We start from the raw sequence: 10,849 nt of genomic DNA, 5'->3' as shown, positions 1-10,849 counted from the left end.
ACTGTGCTTCTGACTGCTTACCAATCCTCTTTGCACCGGTCCCCTATTGTTCACCCTGCAGTTGGTTGGTCTATTGGGGAATCGCTTGCATCCCTCTTTCTGGTTGGGCCTAGCCAGATCCCATGAAGAGGAACCTCACCATAAGGCACTCGTTAGGATCTGGAGATCTGTCCACCGTTCTCCAGCAGAGGGCGACCTAGGTCTCCTGGAGCTGAAGCTGACTACCACACCTGCGGCTGAGTTGCTCATCAGGGAGACCAGCATATAAGCAGCGGCAGGACTACTCTTCAGTGCCAGAGTGTTAAGCCAGTTAAGGTTAGCGAAGCCTGAGCTAACCAGCCTGTCTGATTCTCTGACTCCCCTGAAAACCTGACTTTGAACCTAATCAGTGGTTTTGTCCACTCTGCCTCCTAGGAAAAACCCTGACTGAAACCTGGAGCTCTGGAAGAGCTTCTCAGCAGAAACCTGCCTGCCTGCTCTCAGAAGCAAACCTGGAGATCAAACTGTCTGAACCTGCCTGCCAGCTCTCAAAAAGAGAACTTGGAGAATCTCAAGGTCTGAACACTAACAAGTCTGAAGTCAAGCCCTGCCGTTGCTTAGCCCTCTGCCAACTTCAAGCCTCTGGACCCAACCCGGTTCCCCTCCTCTGCTGCTAGCCTGAATCACATCTCAGATCAGTAATCCAGTCCTGACCAATCCTGGATCTGATAACCCCCTGGATCTGAACACTTATATTTGTGTCTGTTCAATAAACTGTTGAATTTTTCCTTGTCTCAGAGCGTGTTCTGCACTTGGGTTAGGAACCTGTAAACCCATCATGACACATACGAACACGCTAGACCTAGCTCAAAGCTCGGGGGTTCTGGCCGTACATGATGTTTATTGAATTATTTATTTTCATAAAGGCTTTTTGAACCAATGTTTGTCTGACCCGTCACCCAGAGCTTTTTTCCCTTTGGAGACCCTACCTGGTGCATTTAAGCCCCCGACAACATGGCCTCTGGATATTAAAACCCCCTCACCACATGAAGGTGGCAGTTCAAGGAGGGAAGCAAAAAAGGTTGATCTTAATTTGCAACATTTTTCTTTATTATTCATTTGTTCTTGAAAATTTTCTTTGGTATTAACCCCTAGAACCCTACGGACCCACCGGTGGTGTCCAGCTGCTACGTGACCTCGGCTCGTAATTTTAACAAACCCCCAGTATTGATGTAAAAAACACATTTGGCACAGTTTGGTGACATTTTTGGATAAATGTGCCAAAATGGCCTCTCCACCTAAGAAATTTCTCACTAATACCATTCTAAAATAAATATGATTCATCTGATTGAAACCAAATTTGGTATATTTTTACACAACATTTAGATTTAAAAGTCTGTACTACTTTTTTGTGCTATAAATAATATTTTGGTAGTGTTTTGCAATGTTTATTTCAAAGGAAATTTTGGCGAGGTTTGAAAAAATGCAAAATATTTTGTATTTTGTCCCTAATATTTCAGGCAGGGTCAAAGCTACAATGGTGCTGACACCAGAAAACCATTCTATGACATCTTACCTTTACAGACGTACCAAAAGTTTCTTCTTAAATCTAATAGCTGTGAGGCTATAAGTGATTTACTTTTGTGTGTTTTTATCAGGCAGAAATTTATTTATACCCCCTTAGGGTGTAAGAGGTTAATATCATTTTACTTTCAAAAGGACAAAGCTGTGTTCAATTTTCCATCAACAGTTTCATTCTGATGCAGAAAAATCCTGTCTGCCTGAAGGGCTCCATACTGAAGAAAAACAGCTAAAAACAAAAGCAACAAATGGATGCTCGCAGATTATTTTCTTAAGTGGTTCCAATAAAGTGCTGGCAACAGTTGGAAGGGCTGTCCTCAGAAGGAGAGAAAGGAGGAAGGAGAATATGGAGAGGCGGGGTAAAAAAGAAGCTAAGTCCATAAGTGAAAGAGGGAAGATAATGTACAGTATATGGCCAACGTTCTGACGTCAACTTCTTATGCCTCCCAAGGACAAATGTCCTCTGTTGAGGGTGCAACCTCCGGTGTTACTTTGCAGGATGAAGATGCTGCTCCCTCATTTCAGTTGGCTGTGCTATGGTGGAAGCCTGTGTACCATAGGAACATCCAGTGGTCTAAAATATTCCAAATAATCTAAGATTTCCCACCTCATGCTGGTGCATATGTGTTTTGAAACAGTTTACTTTTCCAGAGATGACAACAGCGAAGAACAAAATCATACTTCCTGAAAAAGACTTAAAGTAATTGTGATTATGTAAATAATAGCCAGTGTCCTTCTAACTGTGGAATTGCATTTTTTGGGACTATGTTTCCATTATTACATATTCTGATCCACTCTAAAGAACTCTTGAGGTGAAATCCATTTGTCAGCTGAATCAGTCTGGAACATGTGTGACTGCTGAAGCTCTGAGCCTTTTTCATAACCAAAGCAGCGTATGAACAGCTTAAAATGAGACGACAAAGAAATGTTTTACTATAGACACAATAAAAGACACATAGTCATTCATTCAATATTGTTTTTTTCCTGTATTTCTCTATAAAGGTAGATTTGTTAAAAAAAAAAGTCACTTCAATGAAAAGATAAACATTTTTAATACTGTAATGTGGCAAATCTGCTGTTGGACATTTAAACAGTATCAGAGGGACTTTCATCTCAGAATATTTAATATACTTTATATTAACAATATTTTTATTTTTTTAATATCAGTTTATTTTCAAATACCCGTTTGGTTCATTCTCCTGATGTTAATCTTGCAAAGGAGAAAAATTATTAAAAGAATCTAACCTGGCCCTATTACTGCAGGACTGAAATGGTTCTGCAAACAGTGATTATGTTTCCCACTTAATTCTCATGATAAGTTTTTCTATTATCACCACTTTTTTCTTTTCATTTTACTTTATTGCCCTTGGACTCTTTCGCTCACATTAGTAATTGCATCTATTTAATACTTGCCCAAAAAGTCTGTTCCTAATCTGTGTCCATACCAAATCTTAAAAGGTTCACATATGGTAAAATTTTATGAAACAATGGAGACCATTTGATTTTTTCGATCATAAAACATACATACATTTCTACATATATACACACTTCTAAATTTTTTTTTATTGAAAATATAAAAATTTACAAACAAACATGGCTGCATAGAGTTTGTTTCTTCAAGTCAGGTTGCATAGAAAATAAAGCCAGGAGGAGCATCTCTTCATACAAATATGAAATATATCTATAACATTGACTTGCTATAGAGGGTTATTAACATAAACATTCAAATACATAAAGCCAAATAAATAAACAAATAATAAATTATAAAAACAATTATAAAATTAAAAACAATGATATAAATACAATTATAAGTATAACATGAGGGGAGAATTCAGTTTTTGTTTAGCTGTTTACTTCTATTGGGAAGTGTTTTAGGATATCATATTTTTTTTGCTTAAGGACTTTTCAGAATCTTTAATTATTTTATATGTAGCTTATACTCATTTGGAGATGATTTAGCAATTCTACATTTATGAATGAAAAATTTAGCTAGACAAACAATTGTATTAGTGCAGAGCCCATCAGCCTTACTTTGCAATATTAGACTAAAAGTGATATCATCCCTGGAGATAAAGGTTGGGAATGAAGCGTTTGTTTAATCCATCTATGCAAGTCACACCAAAATGTTTGCACCACTGAGCATCTATACCAAAGTGAAGTCTCAATAATTCTTTAGAGGGGTAACATATATATATATATATATATATATATATATATATATATATATATATATATATATATATATATATATATATATATATATATATATATATATATATAATCACAAACCTATTTATTCATAGTGCTTCAAAATCTAGATATGCAAATCTTTATCTTAAAACTGTATTGTATGTATTGTACTGTACTGTCTGTATTGTATGCAAGCTAAAAACCTTGAACTAGAATGGTCTTGAGCAGCTTTTCCTAGTGTTGCCACTCTGCAGCTTAAGTGTGTCCAGTTTGGCAACATGGTGCAGCCTTAGTTTATAGAAGGCAGACAACTTGTGAAATCAGCTCAAAATGGTGATTTTCAATTCCAAACTGAGTTTCTTGAATGTGCCTCCCAAAATAAAACACATCTTGAGAACCAGTCTGGGCTCGGACATACTGACAAATGAAGTCTAAATTGACAGTGGGTCCTGACATTGTCTGGCGAACAAAACACTCAGCTGATCTGACTACTTTTACTGTGCCCTCAGAAGGAATCATCAGCCCACCGTTTTTCAGAGTGAGCAGGTTCAGCATCAGCCACCAAACTGCCAGGGCAGACCTCACAGCACAGCTTTTTAACTAGCTGGCTGAGGGGTTGTTAGTCCAGCGTCTTGCAAGACACACAACCATATTTACATACACAGTTGTAGGATGAAATCGAAGGGTTGACGGTTGACGGTTCAAGCCCCGACTCTGACTTTCAGTGTCGTTGTGTCCTTGGGCAAGACACTTCACCTGCATTGTCTACTGATGGTGGTCAGAGGGCCCAGTGGCGCCAGTGTACGGCAGCCCCACTTCTGTCAGTGAGCCCCAGGGCAGCTGTGGCTACAATGTAGCTTGCCACCATCAGTGTGTGAGTGTGTGTGTGAATGGGTGAATGAATGTAGTGTAAAGCGCTTTGGTCAAATCTCCTAACTTGAATAAAGGCGCTATATAAGTATATGCCATTTACCATTGACCATTTACAGTTATCTGGATAATACACACATATACAAACCACAATGTAAATTTTTTTCCGAAATTTGTATCCGATGCCCTGATTGAATTAAACAGAAGCTCCAAGTGATCCTGGCTGAAGCGGTAGGTGCAGATGTACCGTTAGTGCTAAAGATGATCTGGAATCATTGTCACCATTGGGTTGAGGTTGAGAGGCAGTTCTTTTAACGAATAAACACAGGTAACAGAGAACCATGGAGACATCAGGGGAAAACAATCACGAGGAGCCAGGGTAAGACGAGGTGAGACGAGGTAAGGTGAAGTGACACGAGGAACCATCACTGAGGAACTGCACCAGGAGTGTATTTATGGGAGACTGAAGAAAGACTAATGAGCTGATTGGGAGCAGGCGTAAACAGAGCAGCAAAGGAAGGAGCTAGGGAAAAGGAGACTAGGTACCTTGAAGAAAATGTTCTCTCAGTATAAATATGGCAAAGCAGGATAACCCAATAAAGTATTTATTATACACAGTAAAGCACAGAAAAATAATGTCATAGAAATAGGCTTGAAAAATATCATCATACATTCAATAATAGGACTTCAAAAGGTGCGTTCACATTGACACCACACCGTCACCAGGGAAAAGGGAGGATTAATAAGGTTTATTTTACACTTAAAGAAAAAATGTCCAATGTTCTTTTTTTAATTCTACCTGAATATGTTTCAAACTGCTCTTTCAACTCCTCTTTTATAATTTTCTTCTATCAGAGATTTTCCAGAGGACCACTCCCAGGGCTCTTTGCCCTTCTCTCTCTGTTTTTGGCGTTCCTTCTCTCTTTCCAAACGCTCCGCCATCTTCAAGTTCTCCAAGTCTGGCCCTCAGGGTGTCACTGGATGAAGGCAAGGCATAGGAGTGGTCCTTGTACAAAAATAGATAAAAACATTTTTACATTTTTACTTCACTAATAATTAAGTAGACACGCTCAAATGTAATGCATCATTGTTGTCACAGCACTGCCCATAGTCAGCTGCTGGTTGGACTGCAGCTGATTTTGTTTCTGTATTTATCAGTTAAATATTTTAATGCTATTATTGTATTAACTATATGTATTAGGAAGCAGATAACAAGACTTAATGGGCCCCTCACACCAGGGCTGATACAATTAACTAGATTGATGGTGACTGGTTGATTATTGAAACAATCCTCAACTAATGAAGCAATTGATCAGTCGTGAACTGGAAATATACAGACTCTGCAACCAGCTGAAGGGAAACCCACTCAGAGTAGTATTTATGCATACATTCAAAATAATATATACACAATTTCTATTTAAGCTGAAGCACATTTTTATCCATGATTATTTTCTGTTCAGAGTTCAACATAAGCTTCACAAGCCTCCCAGACTAGATGCCCTGTACTGAGGGTAGAACCTCTGGTGCAACAGGAAGGAGATGCTGCTCCTTCATTTCAGTTGCATGTGCTAACAATTTATCAACAAATTAATTAATCCTTTGTTTTACCAATACACATGTTTTGAACTCTATCCTAGCAATTTGTCCATTAGTTTTTAGAAGAAATGAACAGATCCTTGACAGAGAAATGGACAGAGACTAAGTTTTAACTAAGGTTGCTACCGGAATGGAGTTTAATGGAGGAAGAGACCTCTGCTGTTCCCATGGCTGATTAATGGGTTTCTCCAGTAAAGAAAGCAAGGATGACTAGTGCAAGGACACCTCAAGGGTTTCCCTCAGAGACAGACAGGAAATAATTAAGAGGATTTTAATGGTTTTGCTTGGTTGGGGTGGGAAGTTTGGTTCACAAAATCATAAAGGTTAAGCTGACAAAGCAGCTGAGAGGGCAGCCATCTGAACAGTACAAACAGCATTTTGGAATAATTTTGGTTAATATCTAAAGTGGTGTCTTAAGACTTCATTATTATTTATAGATATAACTGTATTGACGCATGATAATATAAACAAAGATATAGTTGTTTCATCTAAGGTAGTGTTGGTATTTACAGTATTGCTTCAGAACTTAACTGCTACTTCAGCAGGAAGACAAGTCGGGTTTAAATAGGGTAACAGGTCAGGTCTTGGTTCTGAACTCTATAAGTCCGTTTGGTCCCGACTTCTAAATGGGGATAATTGTTGGTAACGGGTCAGGTCTCGGTTCCGAACTCTTCGGGTGCACGTGGATACAGTTTCAAAAAATAAGACCCATGTAGGACTCTGGTAGCCTCGTGAGAACATCCTGATCTCATGAGCTTTCAAGGTTTCACTCGCTAATCAGCCTGGATACTCTCCGTTAAAGAAAATTTGGAGCAGTTCACCAAACGAACGACCAATCAGCGTTGGCTTTGAGGCGGGTTGAGGTGTGACGCAACGAGAAGCGCGACAGTTCAGTCTAAAGAACATGGCGGCTTCAGCCGATGAAACTAGCATTGGCGTGGCTATCCAGCACGCCAATTTTATCGGAATTACAAAGTATTTCTTTACTGAAAGAAGAGCAAAACACTGCTCTGGAGGCTTTTCTCAGAGGAAAAGATGTTTTTGCTCTTCTCCCGACTGGTTTCGGCAAGAATTTGATCTTGTGGTTGTGTTTTCGTCGTCGCTCTGTTAGTACGTCATATGCTTCGTTGATCTGATTGGTTTATTTGGCCCGTCTATCACCAACATAGGCCAATCAGCTAACCAGTATTTTCGCCCCTTCCCAAAATGACTTCAACGGAAGGTTTCCAGATGGATATGTGGAGCAAATCCATCTGGCGGAGTCAGGTTAGGACTCTGGTGCCTTTGCTAATAACTACGCATTGCAGACAAAAACCGAGAAAAACACTTTGATACCACTGTCTTAACTAGATGACCACTTTATTTGTCATGAGCATCTTATCATGATTTTTAAGGTTTGGTTTTTGTTATTGTTATTTTGTTTCTTTTTTATTGTTCTACCTTGCAGGATCCTTTCAGTTTTTCATCTGACATGCTTATATAGCCACAGATTCAAAAGGGACAGTCGTTGACCTTAACAATTTATTAAAACTCTCAGTTGACTTGCCTCCAAACCTAAGACCAGAGTGAAAACAATATTGGCTTAAATTAATTGTGTAAAGACAGTATGCAGCCAGTTGGTTCAAACATAACCCCCACACAGCTGTCCAGAATATCTTGCTGAGTTTAGTTGCTAAATTTACAAATATTAATGTGTCCTTCCTTTGCACAAATGAGTGTATCTGTCCTACGCGGGAGAGATAGATACTGTAGACCTATGTCCATCTTCACCATCTGCTCGTACAGTACTCTCATAGAGGACTTGGCAGAGGTCAGCAGCGCTTATGCAATAATTCTTTGCACTCCTGCATACGCAGATACGTCTCTATATTTGGCAGCAAGGCATAAAAAAGTAACAGTGCTGGGACAGTATTACTTATTCAAAATGGTTTTGTAAGCAATGTGAGCACTAAGACACAATATCAGTGACAAAAGCCTGCTTTTATAGCAGTGAATGTGTTATTCAAAAAGATACGTTTCGGATCACAGGTTTACATCTACCATAGATATGAATGTTAGAAGTATTTATAATCTTTAGAAAAGTTAGTTAATGGATTTAGTAAAATAAGTTATTTATTGGTGTAAATAATTATATCAGTATATTTACAAATTCGAACAAGGTCAGATTTATATTCAAAAGTAAAAATATGGGTCCCCCTCTCGTTTCATTCAAGGTCGCTAACGAGTTGATGACAAACCACTCACTTTTTGTGGCCATCATGAGGTGGTGATATAAGGCAGTTGTGATGGGTGTTGGAATCCTCAAAGCAGGGATGGAACCTGTCAAGAGCATCTGGGAACGAGAGGTGTTTTGGGTATTTTGCATCTCATATGTTGATGCATTTTTTGCACAAGCTGGAGATGTGGTGGAAAACACCAACACGGGGTCCAGAAATAGCTCTGTATCCACCGTAAATGTTGGTGTACACACAGTCGACAGTGATGTTTCCATAATTGGGAAAGCTGACATACTGTGACATACTTGGCAGTTTCATATCATTAAAGTCACCTTCAACCACTTAAAATGCCTCTGGATGCTAATCTGCAGCAGGCTAATGGTAATAGCATCAGCACCAGGTGGAATGTGCACTGTGAGCATCAACGCGGCAATACATTTCAGTGGCAGATTCCTGTATGACAGACATTTTATTGTCACATGTTCTATTACCTTAGAACTTTGTTTTGTTTTTGTTTTTTACCTGTCCCCAGTTAGTTAATTAACCTTCATCCACATACATATGGAGTCTTCTCCCATTGTGTCCCTGACTAGTGGTCAAGGTCTGCTCAGAATAATTAAAGACCACTAATCTGCAAGGCTGAGCCTAGCATGGTCCTTTTATGCTACTTTGGCAAAGAACAGCATAGTTTTTCATCTCTGCACAAACAGTCAGACGTACCAAGTCGACTTAATTATCCAGTGTTGGCCATTTGTCAGAAAGAGAAACAGAATGGTTGGCTTCCTACTCTTTAGCTGTGCCAAAATACCCGCCAGTTTCCCTTTCTTGTTTTCGAGCACAACTATCCCCTCTGTTGCTCCCAGCAATCTGCTTCAGTGTCTAGTTAAGGGTCAAGAACAGCTGTTTACCTAGTGCAGATATCACCCTCTGTGATATACTATGGCCATCAAGGCAGTTGAGCTGTACTTCAGCCATGAATTTAGCACTAAACCAGTGCGTAAATTAGCCATGGAGATGAAGAATGTACCGCACCTCTGTGTGTCGCTATGGCTCTGTTAAAACAAACATGGCAGGATTTATTTTCTACTTCTGTCTCCTTGAACCCCTGTCAGCCTTGGCAGATGGCCGCTCACACTGAGCCTGGTTCTGCTGGAGGTTTCTTCCTGTTAAAAGGGAGTTTTTCCTCTCCACTGTCACTACAAGCATGCTAAGTGTGAGGGATTGCCTTCGAGTCAATGCAGTCAACTGGTTTTCCTTATATAGAAAACTTTGAATCAATCTGACTGTATGTTCTAGTTGAAATGTAAAGTGAGGTCAGAGGACATGTGTTGTGAATTGGCGCTATTTCAATAAACTGAATTGAATTAAAATTGAATTTATTTATATAATTGTCCATGCAGGATCTTGAAAATATAAAATCGAAAATCTAACCACTCTTACGAAGTGCATACCCAACACACAAACTTCTAATTGTGTGTTTTTTTTCTTTCTATCATTAAGCTTTAAGTGAATCAAAGGTCACATGGACGACTGCATACCATGTACACCTCATAGAAGAAGGTCACACTTTGGCTCTTCCCAAATGATTAGGATGATGGAGTGGCTTTTGAAGTGTGAAGTTTGAGCTTCATTACGACCCTGAAAAGGACTCATCAGATATGACTGTGAATTACAGTGAAATGAGATGGAATCAGCATGGTTAATGATAGGTAAGAAAGCCAGCAGCACCCAAATATCTCTGTAGAAATTACTGCTAAAACAGGGAAGCATTTTTATTTTTGTCAATGCTTAGGAAAAAAAGGGGGAAAAAGGCCAATAGAGTGAAATTTGTGTTATTAAATATAACAGATGCTCAGATGATCAGAAATGATAAGTTACTTCATATGTTGCTTAGTTATCTGAATAGGTTTCAGGGAAAGTTCCTGATTTTGAAGTGGGGCTCTTTTGAACTGTTAGTGCTCACACTGCTTTCATGTTCTGTTCTGGGTACTATAATAAGAGTATTAAGAGTTTTATTTCATGATATTATTTGAACCAACTAATCTGGGTTCATCATAAATAAAAAAAAAACAAGACAATTAATAAACTGTACATTCAGTTTTGTTGGGTCAGCTTGTACCAATCTAAAATAAAGTATGATGAATCTATTATGCAGGGCTTTACCAACCCACCTGTTTATTGTTAATCACTTAGAATCAATTTGCATCTGCAGCTGGTGTGATTTGCTGGCTCCCAAACTTATATTTTGCAAAGCTACTTTTCTATTTGGACTCCACTCAACTCGATACAGCATGCTTGCAGAGCCAACAGGAAGAGGTGATGACTCAAAGTGACAGCTAAAATGGCAATTGTAATTAAAGGCTCTGATTAAAAGTACATTACTGATCACTAGTAAAAGACAGAGACAGGGACGTAAC

This window comes from Cyprinodon tularosa, unplaced genomic scaffold, assembly GCF_016077235.1.
Source record: "Cyprinodon tularosa strain WSP-4 unplaced genomic scaffold, ASM1607723v1 ctg435, whole genome shotgun sequence".
NCBI classification, from domain to species: Eukaryota; Metazoa; Chordata; class Actinopteri; order Cyprinodontiformes; family Cyprinodontidae; genus Cyprinodon; species Cyprinodon tularosa.
The sequence above is the reverse complement of the archived record's forward strand: the minus strand, read 5'-3'. Positions refer to the sequence as shown.